The following is a 22,874-nucleotide window of genomic DNA, read 5'->3' as shown; positions in this document are numbered from 1 at the left end:
GGAGGTACCGGAGCCCCAGGTTCACCGAACCTAGATGATCAGGGAGGTACCGGAGCCCCAGGTTCAGGTTCACCGACGTGTTGTCGAACAAGGCGAAGTCTGGCGGGCACTGGGCGAACTTGTTGCCGAACGCGCGCCGCGACGAGAGTGGAGAGCTGCTACAGGATGGTGGAGGTGAGGTCGGGGAGGTGCGACCCCAAGTCCGGCGCGCACAGGGTGAACTTGTTGCCGAACGCGCACCGCGACGGCAGCAACAGCGGCCACCGGGAGAAGCCCGCGACGCTGGTGGCGCACGCCCGCAGGGAGCAATCTCATTAGGAGGCGGTCGGGTGCGCACGAGAGCCGACGACGGTGTTGGAGAGTTCCACGGGGTACAACATGTTCCGGCCGTCGGTGGCGTTGGCCGACATCGCCATGCCTGTGAGGTCGCCATTGGATTGGAGCACTCGATGGTGACCGGATTGATGCAAGGGGTGGTGGCCGGTGCAGGCGCAGCCACAGCTGCCCGCCTGGCTCACGGTTGGCCCCCCGAAACAGTCGGGGCGTCTGTGTAGGTACCGGCAGCGGCGCGGGCTCCTGGTTGCGGTTGGCCGCGCGGCACGTGCAGGACCGGCATGGGACCGTGCCATCCGTGGATGGGCACGTCACCCAGACGAGTAAGCCGGCGAGGTCGACGACGAGGGGCGCGCCGGCTGGCCGGTCTTGATGGAGATAATCATGTATACTGCAGAGAGGTACAGCATTGGGGTATTTGGCGAGAGGAGCGACGAGTGGCTTGTATGGTGGATTCTCTGCTCCGTAGTGGTGGCTACGGTTGCACTTGACAGTGACAGGAGCAGTAGCAACGCGCGAGTGGTGAGATGGGATGAGGAAACAAGTAGCTCCTCATTCGCCACAACATGATAATCACTAGTCAAAACTCATCAATAACTAAAATTGCTTCGCAGCACGTATTCGACCGACCTGCAGGCTGCAGCTACACTTAATTTTCCACTACATAATTAAGATGCGTAATTATTCTATAGATAGACCCCTCCCTACCTGCATAGACCACCTACCTAGCTGGCGCACAAAGAACTCCACCAAGTCCATCTCGTACGCCACACACGTCGACCCACGATAACTCCTTTGATACCTTTCACTACTGAATTCTTGGGGCAGCAAGCAGCCCATGACCATCTCCACCACCTTCCTCTCGAGGTCCATGACCAGGACGCCGCCGCTCGCCGGGAGCACGAGCATTGACCCGCCGTTGAAGTCAAGCCACGTGCACCTCCCGTAGGGCTCGCATAGCGGGCCAGGGTTCGGCCCCGCCATTGGTATTCTCATCACGGCAGTGCGGAGCCACGTCGCGGGCGTGTCGCCGCCGCCGCCGCCACTCTCGTCTCCGCCTTGCTGCGTCCAAACGGTCACGTGCAAGAGATACACGCAAGCGACCGAAAGCTTGCTGTCTGTGCTGACGAAGAGGCGCGGTGATCCCCCGCCACGGATCACGGTCTTTGCCAAGGAGGCGTGCGGTGATGTGCTGCAGGCCGCAGTAGTGCCCACGACGCCCGCGCTGAGTTTGTACAGCAGGCACTCGCCATCTCCCCGGTCGGAAAGGTCGATCGATGCACAGCCAGTGCGTCGCGCTGCGGTGAACGATGACAGACCTCTCGCCGACCATGGAGAATTGGGAACCGTCAAGGCACATGGTGGGCGTGCTCCAGCTGCAAGTGCCGGCGGGGTACGACCGTACGAGTGAAGGCAGTGGCGGAGCTGGGATTCAAATTGAGGGGGGCTTATTTTCCTTTTTTCTTCTTCCTTCCTTTTTTCTTCTTCTTTCTCCTCCTTTCTTCTTCCTCTTCTTCACTCGTGCTTGAAAAATGTTGGGGGGCTTTGGGGGGCTCCATGGATTCTATGGGAGTAGGGGGTCTGGAGCACCCCCAGCACCCCCTGGCTCCGCCACTGAGTGGAGGTACGCGTAGTCCTCGTCGCTTTCCATCTGGGTGGTGATGGTGATGAGCAGCACCTGTGAGAACTCAAAGCGTCCTGCTGTCTGCTTCCCGTCGAGGTCGCTGTTGTCAGCGGCCGTGACAATGGCGTAGCTGTCGCAGCGACCAAGGTCGGGGCCCTCCAGAGGCGGGAGAGCGTGGCGCTCACCGGTGATAGGGTTGCAGAGGCCGAGGAGTTTGTTTTTTGCCAATCACACTATGGATATACGGATATCCTTCGGTGGCACAATACGTACTCTCCCTATATACTAGCCGTGTACTACTAACTTTTCCCTACGTCAGCGGAGTTAGTGTACCTGCAGAAGAATGACATTATATATATTTACATTCAAGAATGATAATTGCTTGAAAGTTAGTTGCTATTATATATATCTAGTCACCCGACATAATCTACTCTATATACGGCTTACGGTCAAATCTCTCCTAGTCCCTTAAGCGCAAGGAAACGTATTTCCTGAAACTTATTTTTTTTAGTTTTTGAAAACACCACAATAATAAAGTTGGTACGCCCCTGGTGCATATCAGCTCTGATACCAGCTGTGACAGACCCGCCGAGTTAAAGCGCTTAATTAACCGTAACCGCCATCCTTTGACGCATTAGCTTAATTAAGTGTAACTTGACAGACTGTTTCCAACCCACAGGCCGATCGAAACACACCAGAAGTCCCGCACAAAGGCAAGCGCAGAGGGTACCAACACGATAAAATCTTACAAAATAGTAAATAATATTAAGACATTTACAAAGCAGCTTTAAATTTAAAATTTACAAACGAAAAGATAGCAGCGGAAAAGAATCTAACTTACAGAGCATTTTTACTAGAGAATAAATAAAACAAACTAAATAAATCGAGAGCTACCGAGACGTGAAGACAAGGCGCCACATCGAGCCCACCGATATGACACCTAGTTACTTCCTAAACCTGAAATAGGGTAAACAACAAACCCTGTGCAACTAATACTCAGCAAGACTTACCCGACCAGTGGGTATAACTTAGCCCACATACCTAGACATGCAAGGCCTTTGGCTGGTGATTATTTTGTAAAAAATAGCGACTAAAGTGAGTCCTTAATTTCCATATTTTAGCTCCAGATTCTATACAAATTAACCCTAATCCAATATTTGCATAAACAAACTATAGCAAATATGGTGGCGCAATCAAGAATAATTCAATATGTTCAACATTATATATATATATAACCCACATTCTAACATTTTGCTACGATGCAGCAAAGAGATCAAGGCCCTCATAACCGCGAGACACGGCGAATCGATTCGATTTAACCTTGCAAGGTGGACCTAACCAACACGGCACGCGTAGGCCCCGTCGGACCCCACGCACCAACCCTTCCCCTCCCCGCCTCGAACTACAAAACTGCCCCACCTACATATAGTCAGTCGAGCTCAACGTGAGACCACCAAAAGTAAACATATGCATCCCGTTTCTCCGTGACTACTTGACTCGCCCTAAGGGGTGGTGATGAAGTTCTGTACTTTCGAAGCGAGGCAGTACTAGGCTTACCGGTTTCGACTACCTCCTACTCCCATCATGTGGTTAGTACAGTTCAATCCCCGATCAGCACTGCCGACAACGACCGGTCCTTAATCGACACAGATGGGGCTAAGGCACCCAGAAACCCTGTCCTGCTGCCATCCCTAAACATCCTCATCATTTCCCCGTCCGGTCTCAATTTCCATATCAAATTTAATAACTCATGTACTGGAATATAAATATATCTTATATCTCACGAGTAACCGGAAATTACTCGACTTCTAAATATCCTATATCTCGCGAGTGACCGAAAAAAATCACTCGACTTCTATCGATCTCTATTAAGCATAGCAATGCTACCGGCCTATCCATACTAGTATAAGGCCCATGATGACCTAGGGATCATGAAACTAGGGTTTCGAACAATCCCTAAACGTAATGCACAAGTAATAGATACATATATAAGTGTCATAAAGTTAAAATAATAAGTTGTGCACCAGGGCTTGCCTGGGGGGTAACACTAAGTTAGTGTTAATTCTAGCAAGGCCTTGGGCCCTTCCGACCATTGGGCCGGGTCTTCACGAATTCCTTCTCGATCCTGCTTCGCCGATCCTGGGCTTCACGATCCATTCGTGCACGATGTTCTCACCACGGGTACTATATGAATGCATATGGAATGCCAATTAATGCACAAGAAATATGGTGCTGCATGGTGAGGATCGAGGTTTTAGTATATATATATATATATATATATATATATATATATATATATATATATATATATATATATATATATATATATATATATATATATATATATATATATATATATATATATATATATATATATTATCGCCAGCCGAAAGGCAAGTTGGGCTTAAAGCAGAAGGTTAAGAAGGCTTGTAAATTGGCTCCTATGTGAGCATTTGGGCCACATGGACCGTGTATCTTTAGATTTAGTTCAAGGTTAGAGATAGAGTCCGATCGGGACAAGATAGAATTAGATTGTTTCCCAAGTCTCCGGACTATAAATATGTACCCTATGTTATTCATGAAAAAAAGAACGTCATCACGTCTCGTAAACAACAACTCTCGGCGCATCGCCACCCCTAATTCTAGGGTTTCATCCAAGTAAGCGTCATGCTGCCCTGATCGCTTCTTGCGATCAGGGCAGCGTTGTTCTTGCTTTTACCTTGGTATTACTCGTACTGAAGCGTTTTTTATGGCGAGTAATGCTGGTTATCCTGAAGTTCGTAGCATGGCTTTTAGTAGATCTATTGTACTTTGTTGCTTATCATCTACGAATATCATGTTGTTTTTCGTGCAGTCACGTTTCAATCCTATGCTAGTTCTTGTTGTGTAGAATTAGTTGCACGGAGACAACACCCTGCTTCTTTTCCGTCTAGTAGATCCAATCTGTTACGGTTTGCTCTGGTTCATAAGAGCTGGCGTGATATCTGCTAGGTTAGGCCTTGCAAACGGATTGGATGATCCGGTGATGTATTAGATGCTTTGCCTTAGTCTTAACAGGGAATTGATCAAGGAATTGGCTTTAGCTTGTTCTTAGGCATCTATTCTGGTTAAGGTTTAGTTATTTATTATGTTCATTAGGCCCAATCACATGTAGGATGTTCCGATCTAGCAGTGAAGCTTTTACCGTCGTGGATTAGATTAGTTAGATTTAATTGAAGCAGCTTTATATTTATTTGCTTTATTTATCAATATCCGGATAAATGCAGATCCAATCTGATACTGGTACTCGATCGGTTCTTTAAAGCCGATGCAAGAGTCGTCCCAGGGAGCCGACCACGGCTCGGACTTACGTTTCCACGTGTTTGTGTATGCAGACAAATCGTTCCAAGCACATTCGCTCCTTCCTGATCGGGTATAGGTCAGGTGGCATGCCCGACATTCTCCGGAATCTCCGGCCGCGTGACGGAATTGCGGGCCGTCGACGAGGGAGCAGTGCCTGCCAGCGCTCTCACCAGAAGGCGCTCTCGACAATGTTGATCTGTCTGTGCCATCAGAGGAGCGAACCAGGGCCCTACGCCAGGAGATGAACTATATGGTGGCTCATACGCTTCATCGGCACTCAGAAAGCCTGGTGAACAAACTTGAGCGTGTGGCACATCGCGTTGTCCAGGAGGTGATCAAGAACCAGTACTCCCCGTCGGGACCAGTCCTGGGGAGCCACAAGGGGGAAGCTGCACTGCAATCTAGGCCGCCAGTGTCCTACTCGTTCGCGGCAGCAGGACAACAGAATTTGCCGATGTATGTCGTTCACAAGATCGGCGGTGATCCTGGAGAAGGCCAGTTCCTGACCGAGCCACCCAAGGAGATCCCGTACGGCTACACGTGCGCATACATCCCTAACAGCATCAATCCAACACGCTCGGTGCAGTTGGTAAGCCCAGGAGCATCTGGAGCAGACGCAGAGAAACAAGCGTGGCTGGCAAAGTACGTTACCGAACCGAGTGCTGAGCCATCGGCCCCAGGAGTTCTTAGTGTGGAGCAGGTCAGTGCAATACTGAGAGACCAGTTTGGCATCCTGCCCAAGAGAAAAGTGATCGGCTATTCCAACCTGTATCCAAGTGACTACGACTTGATCCTATTGCCACCCAAGTATCGGCTCCCTGAGTTCACCAAGTTCAACGGGTCAGAAGGAGCCAGCTCCATTGAGCCTGTGAGCCGATACTTAACGCAGCTTGGGATGATCTCAGTATCGGATCCGCTGAGAGTCCGGTTCTACGGCCAATCTCTTACAGGCCCAGCTTTTGGATGGTACGCGTCATTGGCTCCAGATTCGATTCGAACTTGGAGGCAGCTGGAAGATCAGTTCCATACCCAGTATCACTCAGAGGCTGCTGAAGCTGGGATTGCCGACCTCGCCCAAGTCAGGCAGAAACGAGGAGAGACTGTGTCGGAATACATACAGCGCTTCAGAGAGGTCAAGAATCGATGCTACTCATCACGCATTACGGAGAAGGAGGCAGTTCATCTGGCAGTTCTGGGACTTGCTAAGCCAATCAAGGATATGGCTTTCCTGTTGGAGTTCGCATCTCTGGCGCACCTGGTGCAGAAGCTTACCGCGTATGAGCTTTACCATCCTGAGCTGTACCAGGACAAGTTCAAGTGTCATGTGAACATGGCCCAAGCGGATGAATCTGATGACTCCGGCGAGGAACAAGAAGTGGCCGTGGCAGAGTGGACTCGGGGGGGCAAACCCCGTCCCGTGCAAATGGATCAAACAGCAAGGGCTTGTGAAGGGCTTCGACTTCGACGTAGCCAAAGCATAGCAGATATTTGATCTGCTGCTCAAAGAAAAACAGCTGAAGCTCCCAGAGAATCACAAGCTGCCAACCGCACAAGAGCTGCAGGGGAGGCTGTACTGTAAATGGCATCATTAGTTCACTCATGCCACGGGTGAATGCAAGGAGCTGCGCCATCAGATTCAATCGGCTATCGAGCAAGGCCGATTAATCCTGGCCCAGCACACGATGAAGGTTGACACGAAGCCCTTCCCGCAAGCCAACGTGGTAGAGTTGTCAGACTTCACTCCTACGGGCCATAATTTTTCATTCCAGATCAACATGGCGGGGCCTGTACGCCGTCGTGACGAGCAAAGGAGAGAGGCCATTTCTGGCAAACGGCCCCAGGATCAAAATAAGCCAGGGCGACAGCATATCACTGAAGAGCAGGTGCGTCACATCTGTAATCAGCTTCCAGCTTCTTATCGGCTTCTGGAAAAATATGAGTATCAGCACAAGCTGTGTCGCCGATATCAATCGGAAGAAGAGGAGTACGAGTACCGCACAGGGAGGACGCTGGGAAGGCGCCAGGCTTTACGCGACCACTGGCATTGCCCATTCTTCAGGTACTGCTGGAATTCCGGCATGAGCCGATTGCCCACTATAGATGATTGTCTGGAGTGCAGGCCTCGGACATGCCAGTCAGGCGAGACATCGGTGTTCCGGCGCTTGGGGCCCAAAGTGTGTCACGACGAACGTGTTGAGCGGCCGACCAAGGGTGATTTCGAGCCAGAAGAAGAAGACATGTACCATCGCCCACGGTGGTGTCCTGACGGGCTTAATCGCTCGCAGAAGCGCAGAGTGCAGCGCTTGCGCAATCTAAAAGAGGCAGAAGCAAGATACCTTGACGTGCTGAGGAAGGCACGTCCGGATCTCGCGGAACAGGTCAGGCACCCGCGAAGGGTGGAAAGGCGCTCTCCAAGAAAAGAGTGGCGCCCCAAGAAGGCAAAAGACGATGAGAAGCCATCGGCTGATGTGAACATGGTGTTCGTGCACCCATCAGAGTTCCGGGCACCCCAACCAGAGGATTTGCCTATTGCACAATTGGATCTTGGCCCCCAGCCGATCATCTTCGAGAAGCCAAAGGAAAAAAGCTACAAACATTTGAAGGGGCTGTATCTCAAGGGCTTCATCAACAGTAAACCCATTAACAGGATGTTGGTTGACACCGGTGATGCAGTCAACCTGATGTCATATTCAGTGTTGCGCCGGTTTGGGCGTTCTTCTGCTGACCTCATCAAGACCAATGTGACGCTCAATGACTTCAATGGGCAGCCATCAGAGGCAATGGGGGTTCTTAATGTGGAGTTGACAGTGGGCCGCAAGACGATCCTGACTTCATTCTTCATTGTCAACAGCAAGAGTACATACACGGTGTTGCTTGGGAGGGATTGGATTCACACCAACTATTGTATCCCTTCCACAATGCATCAGTATCTGGTCTAATGGGATGGCGATGAAGTAGAAGTGGTCCCTGTAGACGATTCCAGCGAGGTCTCGCTCGTAGATATGAACGCCTGGGCGCAGAAGGACAAGAGCCGATCTCAGGGATTTCACTGGAAGACTGTGATCGGATCAAGGCGACAAAAAATGGACTGAGGCTGGTCTTATCAATCGGCCTCACAGAGTAAACACGTCCTGGCATGCTACGGGGTGTAATAGAGTTAGAGAGGCCGGTCCTAGCGACCTGCCCCAAAAAATAGAAAAAATCTATTTGGGGTCAGAATTGTTACATCATGTACATACGATGGCCTGCTCCGGCAGTTGGCTACTCATTGACTATTTGGTTTCGAATGGTAATGGAAGTATAGAAACGGCCAGCCCATGCGGTTGGCCAAATAATTTTTCTTGTCATCTCCTTGTGTTTGCCGCTGATCTTGTGGATAACGAAGACTCACCTGCGTTCGCAGCTGGTTTTTCAGACGACGGCAAGCTGGGAAACGGGTTCACGTCAGCTGATGATTTGGAAGAGGTTGACATCGGTCCAGGGGATAAGCCACGGCCGACATATATCAGCAAAAAGTTGGATCTGGTCTTGCGTAAGGAGATGGTTGCACTGCTGAAAGAATACCGGGATTGTTTCGCATGGGACTACACTGAGATGCCCGGTCTAGACAGAAGCATCGTCGAGCATCGGCTCCCGCTCAAGAAAGGGTTTCGGCCATTTCAGCAACGAGCACGTCAGATGAAGGCCGAAGTCCTAGAAGAAGTCAAGAAAGAAGTGGAGAAGATGTTGGATGCTGGGTTCATCAGGCCATGCCGATATGCAGAATGAATCTCTAGCGTGGTACCGGTACAAAAGAAGGATGGCCGATGGCGTGTCTGCGTCAATTTTAGAGATCTCAACAGAGCGACGCCAAAGGACGAGTACCCGATGCCTGTTGCAAAGACATTGATCAACGCAACTGCGGGCCACAAAATGATGAGTTTTATGGACGGTAATGCCGGCTACAACCAGATCTTCATGGCCCCAGAAGACGTGAACAAGACCGCGTTCAGAGTACCAGGCGCGATCGGCTTGTTCGAGTACTTGGTTATGACCTTTGGATTGAAAAATGCCGGTGCAACGTACCAGCGTGCCATGAATTACATTTTTCATGATCTCATCGGCAAACTGGTAGAAATTTATATTGATGATGTCGTAGTCAAGTCCAAATCAGCTAGGGGGCATCTAGAAGATCTGCGTCAAGTCTTGGGGAGAACTCGGAAATTTGGGCTCAAAATGAATCCAAAGAAGTGCGCTTTTGGCGTATAGGCCGGTCAATTTTTGGGATTCCTGGTGCATGAACGGGGAATCGAGATCGGCCTGAAGAGTCAAGAAGCTGTGAAGACGATGAAGCCACCTACTATGAAGAAAGAGTTGCAGAAGCTCATCGGTAAAATTAACTTTGTCAGACGATTTATTTCTAATCTGTCTGGGCGCATCCAACCGTTCATGGGTTTAGTGAAGATCAAATCCGATGATGAGTTTCGCTGGGGGGCAGAACAGCAACAAGCTTTCGATGAAATCAAAGAATATTTGTCAAAGCCTCCAGTGTTGGTTCCTCCTCAGCAAGATAGGCCGTTCTATGTGTACCTATCCGTGGGTGACACTTCCATTGCTTCGGTATTGGTTCAGAAGCACGATGGCCAGCAGAGGGTGGTTTTCTAACTCAGCATGCGCATGTTAGACGCCGAGACCAGGTATTCTGAAATCGAGAAGCTTTGCCTTTGCTTATTCTTTACATGTACAAAGCTTCGTCATATTTACTCTCGGCGGAAACAATTGTCATATGCAAATCGGATGTCATTAAGCACATGCTGTCGGCTCCTGTTCTGAAAGGCCGGCTTGGAATATAGATGTTCGCATTGTCAGAGTTCGATATTTGATATCAGCCTGCAAAAGCAGTCAAAGGACATGCACTAGTGGATCTTGTTGCAGACAGGATCAGCACTGATATTGCTGCACTATTTATTCGTGCTTGGGCTATGTTTTTTGACGGATCGGCTTGTGATGATGGGTGCGGTGTGGGAATTCTGTTGGTGTCGCCTCGAGGGGCGACTTACTCCTTTTCCATCAGGATGACTGCCCCATGCACCAATAATTTGGTGGAATATGAAGCCGTTCGCAAAGGGATGGAACTGCTCCTCGAAGCTGGTGCAGAAGCGGTGGAAATATTTGGAGATTCGAAGCTAGTGATTTCTCAGCTCACGGAAGAATATAGATGTGAGAGCGAGGCTCTTTTTCCGAAATGGATGTAGTGCCGTGAGTTGATGTCACAATTCAGGTACATCAATTTCCACTGGATACGCAGGACTCTGAACAATGAAGCCAATGATTTGGCACAGATGGCTTCTGGGTACAAGGAAACGGTGTAAGGATCATCGGGGTGTCCGACCCTAGAGGGGGAGGGGGTGAATAGGGTCGCTAATCGCTTTTCAACCTAGGGCTCAATTTAATTTCATAAGATAAACCTAACACGTCCTACACATGCTAGTTATGACTAAGATTTATCTATGCTACCCTCTACTTACCTCAAAAGACTTGCAACCTATAGCCAATCCTAATCAAACTAACTAGGAAAGTAAAGGTAAGCAAGAAGAAGTAAATGCGGAAACGTAATGCGGTAAGTAAAGCGGTAAGGGAGAGGATATGCAAACTCCCGTGAAGACACCAAGACACACGATTTAACGTGGTTCGGTTAGGCACCAAAGTCCCTCCCTACGTCCACGGCCACTTGTCCAACACGAACAAGTGTGATGCCGAGTCTCTTCGCTTGATCACCGTCTTGCGTTGGCTACCAAGGCACCCGGCAAACAAAGGCTAAGTGCCACCAAGTCACCAAGACGAGGTCACCGCCACCGTCTATCTCGAAGCGTCACCACGGCACCGTCTTCACTATCGGAGCTTCTCACCAAGAGGGGTCTCCTTCCCCGCACAAAGTGTCGTTGCCTCTCCACACCAAGTAGGAGGGTCACACGACGAGTACAAGTGTTTGCTTGCCACAGCAAGACTTCTCTCAAGGGAGCTCTCGCAAGAACTAATCCCTAATCAAGCACTAAGCACTCTAACAAGTGTGCTTGAGCCTATATGATGTACAATGAAGCTCTATGGTGGTTGGAGATGATCTTTAACTCTTGTATACTTCCTTGAACTCTAGCACACACAAATGACCCGGCCTTGGGGGTATATATAGGCAGCATAAGCAAATATAGCCGTTGGAGAAAAGCTGCCAGAAAACTGCGTAACGCCGGTTAATCTGACGTACCCCAAAAGCCATCATCGGTTCAACCGGTGTATGTAAACTGCTATTTGAAAAACTAGTCGTTAACAATCAACCGGTGTATCGCCGGTTTAACCGATGTAATCAACCGGTGTATGTAATATTAGCGTCGGTTTAACCGGTGAGTGTAACTTCTTCACGTTCCTCCAAAAACCACCTCTCTGGACAACTGAACCGATGCAATTGACCGATGCATCGTCGGTTCAACCGGTGTAGGTATTTTCCTCGGTCTTCATCTGCCAATGCACCGACGTATATAACTTTCGTAGCGTCGGTTCATCCGGTGTAAAACCCTAGCCCGCAGACCTTCTCTGTGATTGCGCCGGTGAGTTCATTTTGCCCTACGTCGGTTTAACCGATGATAGCAAAATGCCTCAATCCTTGTCCCTTGGACCGAATAGCAAAACCCCCGTCCGCTAACCGGGTAGCGGAGCCCCCGTAGGGGCGGCCCTTCGGGCCTTGCTACGCATCTCTTCTCTTTGTCATCACTTGAACCTAAAAACCTGAGAATAGTCATCTTAACAATCACATTAGTCCAAGTGTTGTGTGTGTCATCAATCGCCAAAACATTATATTGAAATATGGCATGAGAGGCCATTTTCGCTACAAATGGCTGACTGGGTCGATGTAGAGGTTCAGTTTCTAGAACCCAGAGACTGGAGGGTCGATATCTTCAATTACTTGAAGGATTCGACTCGGGGGGCACCCAGGAGGATAAGACTCAAGGCTATGAAGTATGTTCTGATAGGGGATGACATGTTCTACAGGACCTTGGAAGGACTACTGCTTAAATGTCTGGGACCTTCAGAGTCAAATTGGCTCTTGCATGAGGTTCACGAGGGAACCTGTGGTACTCATCAATCGGCTCATAAGATGAAGTGACTGATTATGCGATCGGGTTATTACTGGCCCACTATGCTTGAAGATTGCTTCAAATTTTACAAGGGATGTCAGGCATGTCAGAGGTTTGGCAAAATTCAAATAGTGCCAGCATCAGTAATGAATCCTATCATCAAACCGTGGCCATTCAGAGGTTGGGCCATGGATATGATTGGTCAGATCAACCCGTCATCTAGCAAGGGTCACCAGTGGGTCTTAGCTGCTACAGATTGTTTCACAAAGTGGGTAGAGGTAGTGCCCATGAGGTCAGTAGCGTCAAGAGATGTGATCAGCTTTGTCAAAGAGCACATCATTCGCAGATTTGGGATTCCTCAAACTATTACAACCGATGGAGGATCGGTCTTTATATCAGAGGAATTCAGGAAGTTCGCCGATGACATGGGAATTAAGCTGATCAGATCATCTCCATACTATGCCCAAGCTAATGGACAGGCTGAAGCATCCAACCAGAGCCTCATCAAGCTCATAAAGAGAAATATTGATGAATATCCTAGGCACTGGCATGAGGTGTTGTCAAAAGCTTTGTGGGCGTATCGTATTTCATGTCACGGGTCCACCAAAACATCGTCGTACCATTTAGTCTACGGCCAAGACGCTATGTTGCCATGGGAAATCACGGCTGGATCAAGGCGTGTTGAGTTCCAGAATGATCTGACAACTGAACAATATGCAGCCTTGATGAATGACAATGTGGAGGACCTGACAGAGCTAAGACTTTGGTCATTGGAGAAGATTAAGGAAAACAAGGCTAAAGTTGCTCGTGCGTACAACAAGAAGGTCAAGCCAAAGAATTTCCAGGTTGGAGACTTGGTTTGGGAGGCAGTATTGCCATTGGGAACTAAAGATAAAAAGTATGGCAAGTGGTCTCCAACTTGGCACGGGCCGTACAAGATTAATCAGGTTTTGCCTAGGAATGCATACATGCTCGAGGAATTGGACGGCGTCAAGTTTCCTGTTGCTGTCAATGGCCAACACCTCAAGAAGTATTTCCCAAGCATGTCGGAAAGCGAGTAACAAGAGCCGATCAGATCCATCTGGCTGTACCGAGAAAGTTCAACACATTGAGTTGGCTGGTAAAAAAAAGGGCCAACACGTTGAGTTGGCCGGTAAAAAAAAAGAGAGAAAGAAATAGGCCAACATGTTGAGTTGGCCGGAAAAAAAATGAATGAGAGGCCAACACGTTGAGTTGGCTAGTAAAAATACATATGAGAAGCAAGATAGCCGATGTGTAACCATCGACTTAAGGTGTTTTAAATGAGTACAAGTTTTAGGTTTAATAGGCGACATCAAATGTTTTCTGAATAGTTCTACTAGTTCAGGAATCATTCTATGGCATGGATGGCTTCTGCACGTACAACGTCAGCTCTTGCAATGATTTCTTCGTCGTCCTTGTCATCGCCTGATATTATCTGTCGACTCAAGGTGCTTATCTCTGCAAACTCTGCCTGTATTTGTTCAGTCATTTCTTGGGCTTCCTGCTTGGAGTTTGCGATCGAAGCTTTCTCCTCTTGGATTAGTCTTTGGGTATTGCGGACCTTTTCTTCAAGTTCCATCAGTTCCTTTTCCAAGTGGTTGAGTCGTCTTGTGCTCTCGGAGATATCAGCTTTAGCATCCAGAGTTGCCTTCTTTTGGTTGAGTAGTTTGCACTTCTAAGTGATGTCGGCTTTCAGAGGGATTTGAGAATGACGCAGTTCTATCCTCTGTTGTGCTGCCATCACCTCCGCCCGAAAGAAAGGAAGATGGCCGGCTGGCCAAAGTTTGATTCGAAATGATTCTGGAAGCTGGGATTCTATCTGCTCGAGAATTTCTTTTATCTTGCTGGAATCATCAACCAGAGCAGTGATCGGAGCAGATAGTAGATCCTTGATGAGATGAAGTTGATTTGCCAAGTTAGCCGATTGCTGCAAAGATGATGTTTTTGCTCCAGGGGCAGTCAGACCCATTGATGCCGGGTCAAAGGAAAGCAGACTTGAAATGTCAAAGCCCTGTGGACATATCTGAAGTTAGAGCAAGGTGCATTTATGAAGCTATCGGCTGGTTCAGAATTGGTTCTCATAAAAGTTACCTGTTCTGAACAAGAAGTGATGATCGGTTCAGGTGTAGCCGATCCGGTTGGATTGGAGGTGACAACAGGGGCTTCGACTATATCAGCCTGTTCGTCATGCACATCCGTCAGAGCATTTGAAGTTTTAGTTGCTCCAGTGTCAGCTTCATGAACGATGACTTCGTGTTGTGCTGGGCTACTAGTTTCAAGGATATCTTCAGTTGTGTCCTGAAAAAAAATTTACAGTCAACAAGAGTACATATGTACGCAATAAAGAAGAGGTTTTGGAAAAATGAGTTACCTGGTTGGTGTTAGACTCTGATGGACTCGGGGAAGCTTGTGCTGATTTCTTGATGACTCGCCTCATGATCATCTTCCTTTTCTTAGCTGGCACTCGGGGGGGCAGCACTTGCAGAAGTTTGTCTTCGTTTAGAAGCCGACTGGAGTAAGTCTGGCTGAACAGCCATTATTACTTTCTTTATTGATGGTGATCCCTTGCAAAGAAGAACATTAGGAGCAATTGGAAGAAAGTGGAATGGTTCCCCGTTACTGATCATAGGTGCTGGACCATCTTGTTGCTATAAGAAGAGGTGAGCAAGCATTAGGCAAGTAAAAAGGATAGATGACTCAGAAGGGATAAAATGCACAGATTCAGTACCTCTTCCTCGGGGATTACATATTCAGGATCAATTTGCTGCAGTAGAGGGCCTAAAGCTCTTCTGAAAATGTGAGTTTTCCACATTTCCCACCAAGTGGTAAAGCCGATTGAAGAGGGAGAGAAGGATAGATCGGCTGGTGCTGGAATGTGGAGGTTGTCAAACATGTTGTAGCATCTTAAGCTGGTGAGACCATCAGGCAGATCGGCTCTACTCTCCACCAAGTGGTTAATATGGAAGTGGGGAGGGACTTGTCCTAAGCCAAATTGCCGACCTGCTATGACTGGTTGATAGGTTTCATAGCCTGGTTTGATAATTCTATTGGAAGTGCTCATGCCAACAGGGAGGAAACCAGGTCGAATCATCAGGGAATATAGATGCCGAGTGCTGTCGTCATCGGCAAAGCTATCTAGTCTGAAGGCAGTTGGGTTCTCAAAAGCTTCAGATTCAGTGAATGGGAAATAAAGGGGATTCTCTAAGCCTTTATAGAAAACTCTGAACCAGTTTGCTGCATCTGTTGGATTCAATTTACTGCCAGGAAGACTGAATAAGGCTTGGCCATAGCAAGTACATCTAATTGGTTTGCCACTCTCATCAGGAAAGGAATTCTTGGTCAGGCTTTGGAAGTTTGGGATTTGGTGCTGAAAGTACAGTTGTGCCCACAACTGAATAAACCACCATGGGTCTCCAGTTCTCAGTTTCTTTTGGTTAAGCAAGTTAGATGTCATCAAATGGAGATATCTGTATGTTTCTCCAAGGAAAAGCTTGCCTAGGCCAGTGCGATTGCCATGGGCCAGGTGGTAGGCCAAAGGAAGGTAATTCTTAGTTGGAGCTAAAGAAGGACCACAGAAGATGAAATGTTCTAACCAAAGATTTAAAAAGGCTGTGTGTTCCTTTTCATCCACTGGACCTCTTGTTTTCATGTGCTTGTTCATGTAGGTGCCCCAGTTTGTGCAATTTGCCTTGGATGAGAGTTTAAAGGGGACTTCTGCCATTTTGTGGGCAGCTGGATTAGGAGATCCAATGTCTATGCCAGTGATCATGGTGACATCTAGCAGAGTAGGGGTCATGGGACTGTGGCCAAAGAGGAAATAGCTCAGAGCATCAGACCAAAAATAACCGATGGTTTTCAGAAGGTTTTCATCTTTGTCAAGGGGTGATAATGATAAGCTAAGTGCATCGGCTATGTTCAATTCCTACCACAAGGGCATATAAGTTTTTGCTACTCTGCTGTACCATGTAATCCAGCTCTCAGGAGCGTTAGGCCAGGCTCTTAAGTAGTCGGCCCAGAGGTTCAAATCAATGTTTTGACTCACGAAAGGGATCCTATTTGCTTCACAAGAGATTAAATCTGTGGGATTTTCATAAGCTCGTGGGCCAAGACAGAAAGATTTTGGATTGGAAGGATGCGGCAGAAGGATGTCTGACACCTGAAGTTCAGAGATTCAGAAATTTACATATGGTGTCATGTTTCAGAGTTTAATTTGTTCAGAGGCTTAATAAGCTGAAGAAAGTTAAGAGGATCGGGCTGGATGTTACCTTCAGGCCGTAGATTGCCGCATCATCGATTGAAGAATTTGTTGTCTGAGCTGCAGAGTCTGCCATGGTTCAGATCTGTTGAATTAGGGTTTGGTTGCTGCGGGTTCTGATTCGAATTCCGGATGCTTGGAGAAGTTCTTGCTCGAATTTGTAGAGCTGGGTTTTCGAATTACGCTCGGATTTGAGAGTCTGTTTCGAGTTCGGTTCAAGGTGTAAGTGATACTCTACTCTTGTGCGGGCTGCTTCTAGTTTGAATTTCGTCGGCTCTTGGATATTTATAGAAACCTGATGCGTTGCCATCGGCTTTTTGGAAAACAAATTAAATACACAGTAATTGAAGGAAATTAACTTCATTAAAAGGAAAGGTTTTTTACAGAGGAAAGCCGATTTGACAAAGGAATAATCCTTCGGCTTTACAATCCTACTCCTACAGTACTACTTCTACTGCTCGTAGGTACCTAGTACCTATGGCGTTTGGGGCTCCGGGCCGGCGCATCTCCGTCGTTGTCGCTGTCGTTGTCGTCGTCGTCGTCGCTGCCGAAGGCGCTGCTGCCGCCTTCAGACCCGAAGTCGCTGCTCCGACCGCCGCCACCGCTGCTCTCTTCCTCGCTGTCCTCCTCGGAGGACCCGAGGAACCGAAAATGCTTTCCGCCCATCGGTTCGTCGCTGGAGGAAGAGCCGATTTCCTCTTCCGAGGAAGAATCGGCTCCCTCCGAGGAGTCTTCTTCGTCGCTCTCCAACTCCTCCTGGAACAGGAGTTGGAGGTCTTCTCCTTTGGTCTCGGGCTCGTCCTCTTCGGAGACGGTCCCGAAGTCGAACTCCTCTGCATCCCAGTGCAGAGGAGCCAGCACCTCGTACGCTGCTGTCGGGTCCCACTCCGGCGTTGGCTACCGACTCTCTGGGATAGAGTCGATGGAAGAAGCGGAGAGGGAAGAAGAAGAAGGAGAAGAGGAGGAGGAAGAATCTCCGAAGGAGTTGGAGCCGGAGGAGGAAGAGATCGCCATGGCTACTGGTTGCTGGAGGATTGGGGTTTTTTCTGTGCTACTTGGCTTGGGAAGAAGATGAGTTTGCTGTGAAGAGAGCCGATTCGGGGTGAGATTAAATAGCAAAAAGGAGGAAGACGGATCGACAGTTTCACATTCTACAAGGAGCCAGTTGCAGAGACGTTGCGTCTTCCTTGGTAGTTGCAGTGTGTTTTAATGAGAATTAATGGGAAGATGGAGCGACTGAGTGGTTTTAGAATTAATATTGCCAAAACCAGGGGGCATGTGTTATCGCCATAAATTAACACAGGGTTAATTTATGGGCCGAAAGCAAGTTGGGCTTAAAGCAGAAGGTTAAGAAGGCTTATAAATCGGCTCCTGCGTAAGCATTTGGGCCACATGAGCCGTGTATCTTTAGATTTAGTTCAAGGTTAGAGATAGAGTCCGATCGGGACAAGATAGAATTAGATTGTTTCCCAAGTCTTCGGACTATAAATATGTACCCTATGTTATTCATGAAAAAAAGAGCGTCATCACGTCTCGCAAACAACAACTCTCAGCGCATCGCCACCCTTAATTCTAGAGTTTCATCCAAGTAAGTGCCATGCTGCCCTGATCGCTTCTTGCGATCAGGGCAGTGTTGTTCTTGTTTTTACCTTGGTATTACTCGTACTAACGCATTTTTGATGGCGAGTAATGCTGGTTATCCTGATGTTCGTAGCATGGCTTTTAGTAGATCTATTGTGCTTTGTTGCTTATCATCTACAAATATCATGTTGTTTTTCGTGCAGTCATGTTTCAATCCTATGCTAGTTCTTGTTGTGTAGAATTAGTTGCACGGAGACAACACCCTGCTTCTTCTCCGTCTAGTAGATCCAATCTGTTACAGTTTGCTCTTATTCATAAGAGCTGGCGTGATATCTGCTAGGTTAGTCCTTGCAAACGGATTGAATGATCCGGTGATGTATTAGATGCTTTGCCTTAGTCTTAACAGGGAATTGATCCGGGAATTGGTTTTAGCTTGTTCTTAGGCCTCTATTCTGGTTAAGGTTTAGTTATTTATTACATTCGTTAGGCCCAATCACATGTAGGATATTCCGATCTAGCAGTGAAGTTTTTACCGTCATGGATTAGATTAGTTAGATTTAATTGAATCATCTTTACATTTATTTGTTTTATTTATCAATATCCGGATAGATGCAGATCCAATTTGACACTGGGACTCAATCGGCTCTTTAAAGCCGATGTAAGAGTCGTCCCAGAGAGCCGACCACGGCTCAGACTTATGTTTCCACGTGTTTGTGTATGCAGGCAAATCGTTACAAGCACGTTCGCACTTTCTTAATTGGGTATAGGTCAGGTGGCACGCCCGACATTCTCCGGAATCTCCGGGCGCGTGAAGGAATCTTCTCTCCCTCGGGCGCTAGGGTTCTTGGCTTCTTCTTCTTGGTTGTGAGGTGATAGGAGATGTATTGGAGGGGAGCAGGACGAGCAGGGAGGCGGATCTAGAGGGATGGGCTCCGACGAGGCAGATCTGGATGAGGCTGTGGTGGCATCCGTGTAGAGGGTGGCCATGGCGATAGCTCCTTCCCGCCTTGGCTCACAGATCGAGCTGAAGCATCCACCATGCACTCCTGAGATGCTGGCGCTTGGTAGGTCGATCAGCAGGAGCTACAGGTAGAGCTCTGCTTTTCTTCTCGGCATTCTTCTCTTTTGTTTCGTATGTATAATGATTGTTGAATTGTGGAATTACCTTTTTTCTATTCTATTCGCTAGCTTTCAGAGGTGAAAAGTGGATCTTAGATATTACCTTCTTTGTATAAAGTAGTTGAAGTTAAATCTTCAGTCTATATATTTGTTGTTGTTTATCCTTGCTTTGCATATTGCCTTAATCTCCTATATATATTATCATGCCTTATTCTACTTTTCATGGCCACTATTTCTGTTCCTACTATTAATTGAAGACAAATATCTATTTCTTTGAAATTAGCTGTAGTAGGTTTATCTGAATCATTTGACGGTAATGACATGATGTTCGCATCGGACATTCCAATTCAAGCCTGTCCTATGCTGGAACCTTGCTGATGATGAATCAGATCCTTAGTTAATAAAGATCAATGTCGACTAGTTCTCTTAGAAAACGAAATGGGAACTAGATCCAGACCTTTCTCTTGGGATAGTTTTTGTATCTTTAATCAATTAATAACTTAGTTTTGCTAGAGGAGATAATTCTAATGCGTCCATCTTTTGAGGATGATAAACTATATTCAGTGCCAAGTTTCTGAGATAGAGCTTTTTCTCATGGAATAATGCGATTTTAGTTTGGAAGCACAATCACTTTCCAGTTCGTGAACATAATTGAACCTGATCTCGAAGGATCAATTATGCATCTGACTGCATATTAGCAAAAGAAAACATGCAATTTGAGCAAAAGGTATCCATGCTGAATTGACATTTTGAGTGCATAGTTTTTGTATTATCTTGAAGTCCAAATAATAAATGTTTGTTTCCCAATCAGGAAAACCGCTGCACTCTTTCGTCTTTTAACATCAGTTTAGAAGGATGAATTATTTACTAGTTACCTGTTATGCACATGTGTTAAGCTTTTTACTGAGCTCTTGATGTTCTCTGCAGCTGATATAGGAAATTTACTTTTATCTCCTCTCCACCTTTTGTGACTATATGGCATTAGCGGCTATCTATAGCCTTTTCATCATTAACAAGTCTGGTGGCTCTTGCTATCCTGTGAGTAAAATGTGTAATACAACACTTCAGTCCATCATTACTGGTTTCTTAGAGACCTCAGTGAGAATGAACTGGTATGGCCGATTCCTACTATACTTGGCAACCTATCATACACTGGCAAACTGTTAGTATCATCAACTATACTTTTCTTTCCCAAACCATCTACCTTTTCTTTTATTAATGGTTTGTACAACCATTCCTTTTCAGTTATATACATGGCAACAAACTTACTGGACACATACCACCATAACTGGGGAACATGAGTAAACTTAGCTACTTGTAAGTAACTATTATAACAGTTTTGTATTTATGTTGATGTGTGATCTTAATGAAGTTACGTTACTTCCATCCAGGCAGCTGAATGATAATGAACTAGAAGGAACCATTCCAGCAGAGCTTGGCAAGCTCAAGCTCACAAAATTATTTGAATTGTAAGAACCTATCCCATATTCAAGTATACAAATTAATGTTTATTTTGCTCTCTGTGTTTCTGATAAGTTGTATAAATCTTTATAAATCCTGCCAACAACAAGCTTGAGGGTTTATATTCCTGCAAACATCAGTTCTTGCAGTGCACTGAACAAATTGTAAGTTTGTAGGCATGCATTTATCACAAGTTTCAATAGAACAATTATGTGTTTCTCATGCCTAATCATTTTATTTTGTTCTCAGTAATGTGTATGGCAATAGACTGAATGGCTCTATCCCTGGTCAGTTAGCATGTTTGTAGTTTCATAGTTTCAGTTTGGCCAAATATGGAACAACTCCAGTCAGCAATTCACTTCATTGTAAGTTGTAACAACCATTGTTACCAAGCTGATATCGTGGATTAGGCAACGTTACTTGTATAACACATTGTATGCTTCAAATTTAGTTGTCAACCAAACATGCCACAACTTGAGTTTTTTTAATTACTTCTGCGGCATTTGTTTTCTGTCTACCACTATTTTCCTTTATATGGCCTGCATCCTGCTCTTAAAGAAAGACTTTGCATTTCCTTACCAAGTCACCGAGCCATTCAACTTTTTGATGATGTTTTAAGAAAAGAGAAATCTGACAGCTTGTTCTCGTGATCACTATGCATCCTTATTTCAGATAATCAGGACCATGACCAGTGGCGGGTTGGCTTGAACTCAGCTATGTTCAGAAGGGTGTCCATCCATGTGTTCGGGAGCTGGGATGCAGTATCTGTGTTCTGTAGCAAACTTGTTCCTGGATAATGTCATGTAGTGTATGAATCTTGCTTTTGCTTTCTGTTGACTGGAGAATCGAAGAGTTTAAATGGGTGCTTTTTTTGTGAAAATGGAATCAAGCACAGCTGAAAGGTTAAAGAGACTAGTATATGATAATTTGTTTCCTGTGCTGGTTTGAATCCTTGCCTAAACAACCGAACAGATTTTTTGATGAAAGGAATGGCTCCTAGGCCAGGAACTAAACCAGACCAGGATTGAGTGACACGGGTGGAATCACTCAAACCAGGCCTGGAATCAAAACAGGCCTGGAATGGAAACTGGGCTGCCGAACGAGCCCTTAAGAAGACCCCCCGGCAGTTGGGTCCACCTAGTAGTGATATAGGAGGGAAAAGAGAGAGCAGCGACCTGCCCAGGCACCCAGAATACCCGCAGCAGCAGCGGCAGCCCAGCAACATCGGCAAACTCACCCGCTACACAGCCCTAAGGCTGTTCGCACTAGATCCGGTATCCCATCTGGTATCGCTTCCTCCAGGACCGGATAGCAAAAGAAAAAAAAAATGACGCAGTGGCGTCTGCTACTGGCTCCGCTATCTCCCGCTGCCCCCGAGTTTGATAAAAGTCCTCATGTCCATTATTCCAACCGAACAAAGAGGACGTCAGCTATCAGCTCGGTGATATGGAGCCCGCGCACGTTGAGGCCATCTTCGCGCCCTCCCCAACCATCCGGCCGGCAGGGCGGAGTAGCTATGGTGGCGGGGAGACGCCACTGTCGCCGAGGAGCTCGAGGAGGGGGACACCGCCCTTCTCGCCGTGCTCGCCCACCGCGCAGGGCCGGCCGCCGCGCCGCGCCCTGCTCCTCCCCCAAGCGCCGGAGCTATTGCTCGAACTCGGTGAGGCGCTAGACCTCTCCCAGCTGCGCCGCGCCGAAGGGTAGGGGCCCTTGTGCTGCCCGACTATGGAGAGGCGGGAAGGGAGGGGCCCACTGCCACACCCGCTCGTCCCTCCCGTGCCCGCGCTCGTCGGCGTCGCGAGTAGAGGAGGCGAGGCCGGTTGGGAGGGGGGCCTACAGTTCGGGGAGGACGAGGAGCTCGCGGGCCCCTGCACCCCCACCCACAATGGGAGAGCCAGATCTGTGAGGGAGGGCACCAGGGGCCGCCAGCGGTGGAGGACGGTGCGACGACGAAGGAGCAAGGAGGGAGGGAGGGAAGGAGGAGGGACAGGGGGGAGGCCGACGTGGTGGTGATGGGTGGGTGGGGGTT

General features: G+C 47.6%; 2 long non-coding RNA genes and 1 pseudogene across 3 annotated transcripts; 2 read left to right on the top strand and 1 right to left on the bottom strand.

Moving 5' to 3' along the window:
* Positions 1-314: 314 nt before the first annotated feature.
* On the bottom strand, positions 315-1,984 carry LOC120674540 (annotated as a pseudogene).
* Positions 1,985-19,081: 17,097 nt separating this feature from the next.
* On the top strand, positions 19,082-21,786 carry LOC120675693. Of its 2 annotated transcripts, XR_005675448.1 has the most exons (4): positions 19,082-19,354; positions 20,312-20,701; positions 20,776-20,853; positions 21,518-21,786. It is a non-coding gene; the product is annotated as an uncharacterized LOC120675693 (long non-coding RNA). The 2 variants fall into 2 exon arrangements; XR_005675447.1 differs by having other exon boundaries at positions 19,082-20,701.
* Positions 20,942-21,344, top strand: LOC120675694. The gene is made up of 2 exons (XR_005675449.1): positions 20,942-21,009; positions 21,095-21,344. It is a non-coding gene; the product is annotated as an uncharacterized LOC120675694 (long non-coding RNA).
* Positions 21,787-22,874: the final 1,088 nt, after the last annotated feature.

Source organism: Panicum virgatum, chromosome 5N (assembly GCF_016808335.1).
Source record: "Panicum virgatum strain AP13 chromosome 5N, P.virgatum_v5, whole genome shotgun sequence".
Classification (NCBI taxonomy): Eukaryota; Viridiplantae; Streptophyta; class Magnoliopsida; order Poales; family Poaceae; genus Panicum; species Panicum virgatum.
The sequence above is the reverse complement of the archived record's forward strand: the minus strand, read 5'-3'. Positions and strand labels throughout refer to the sequence as shown.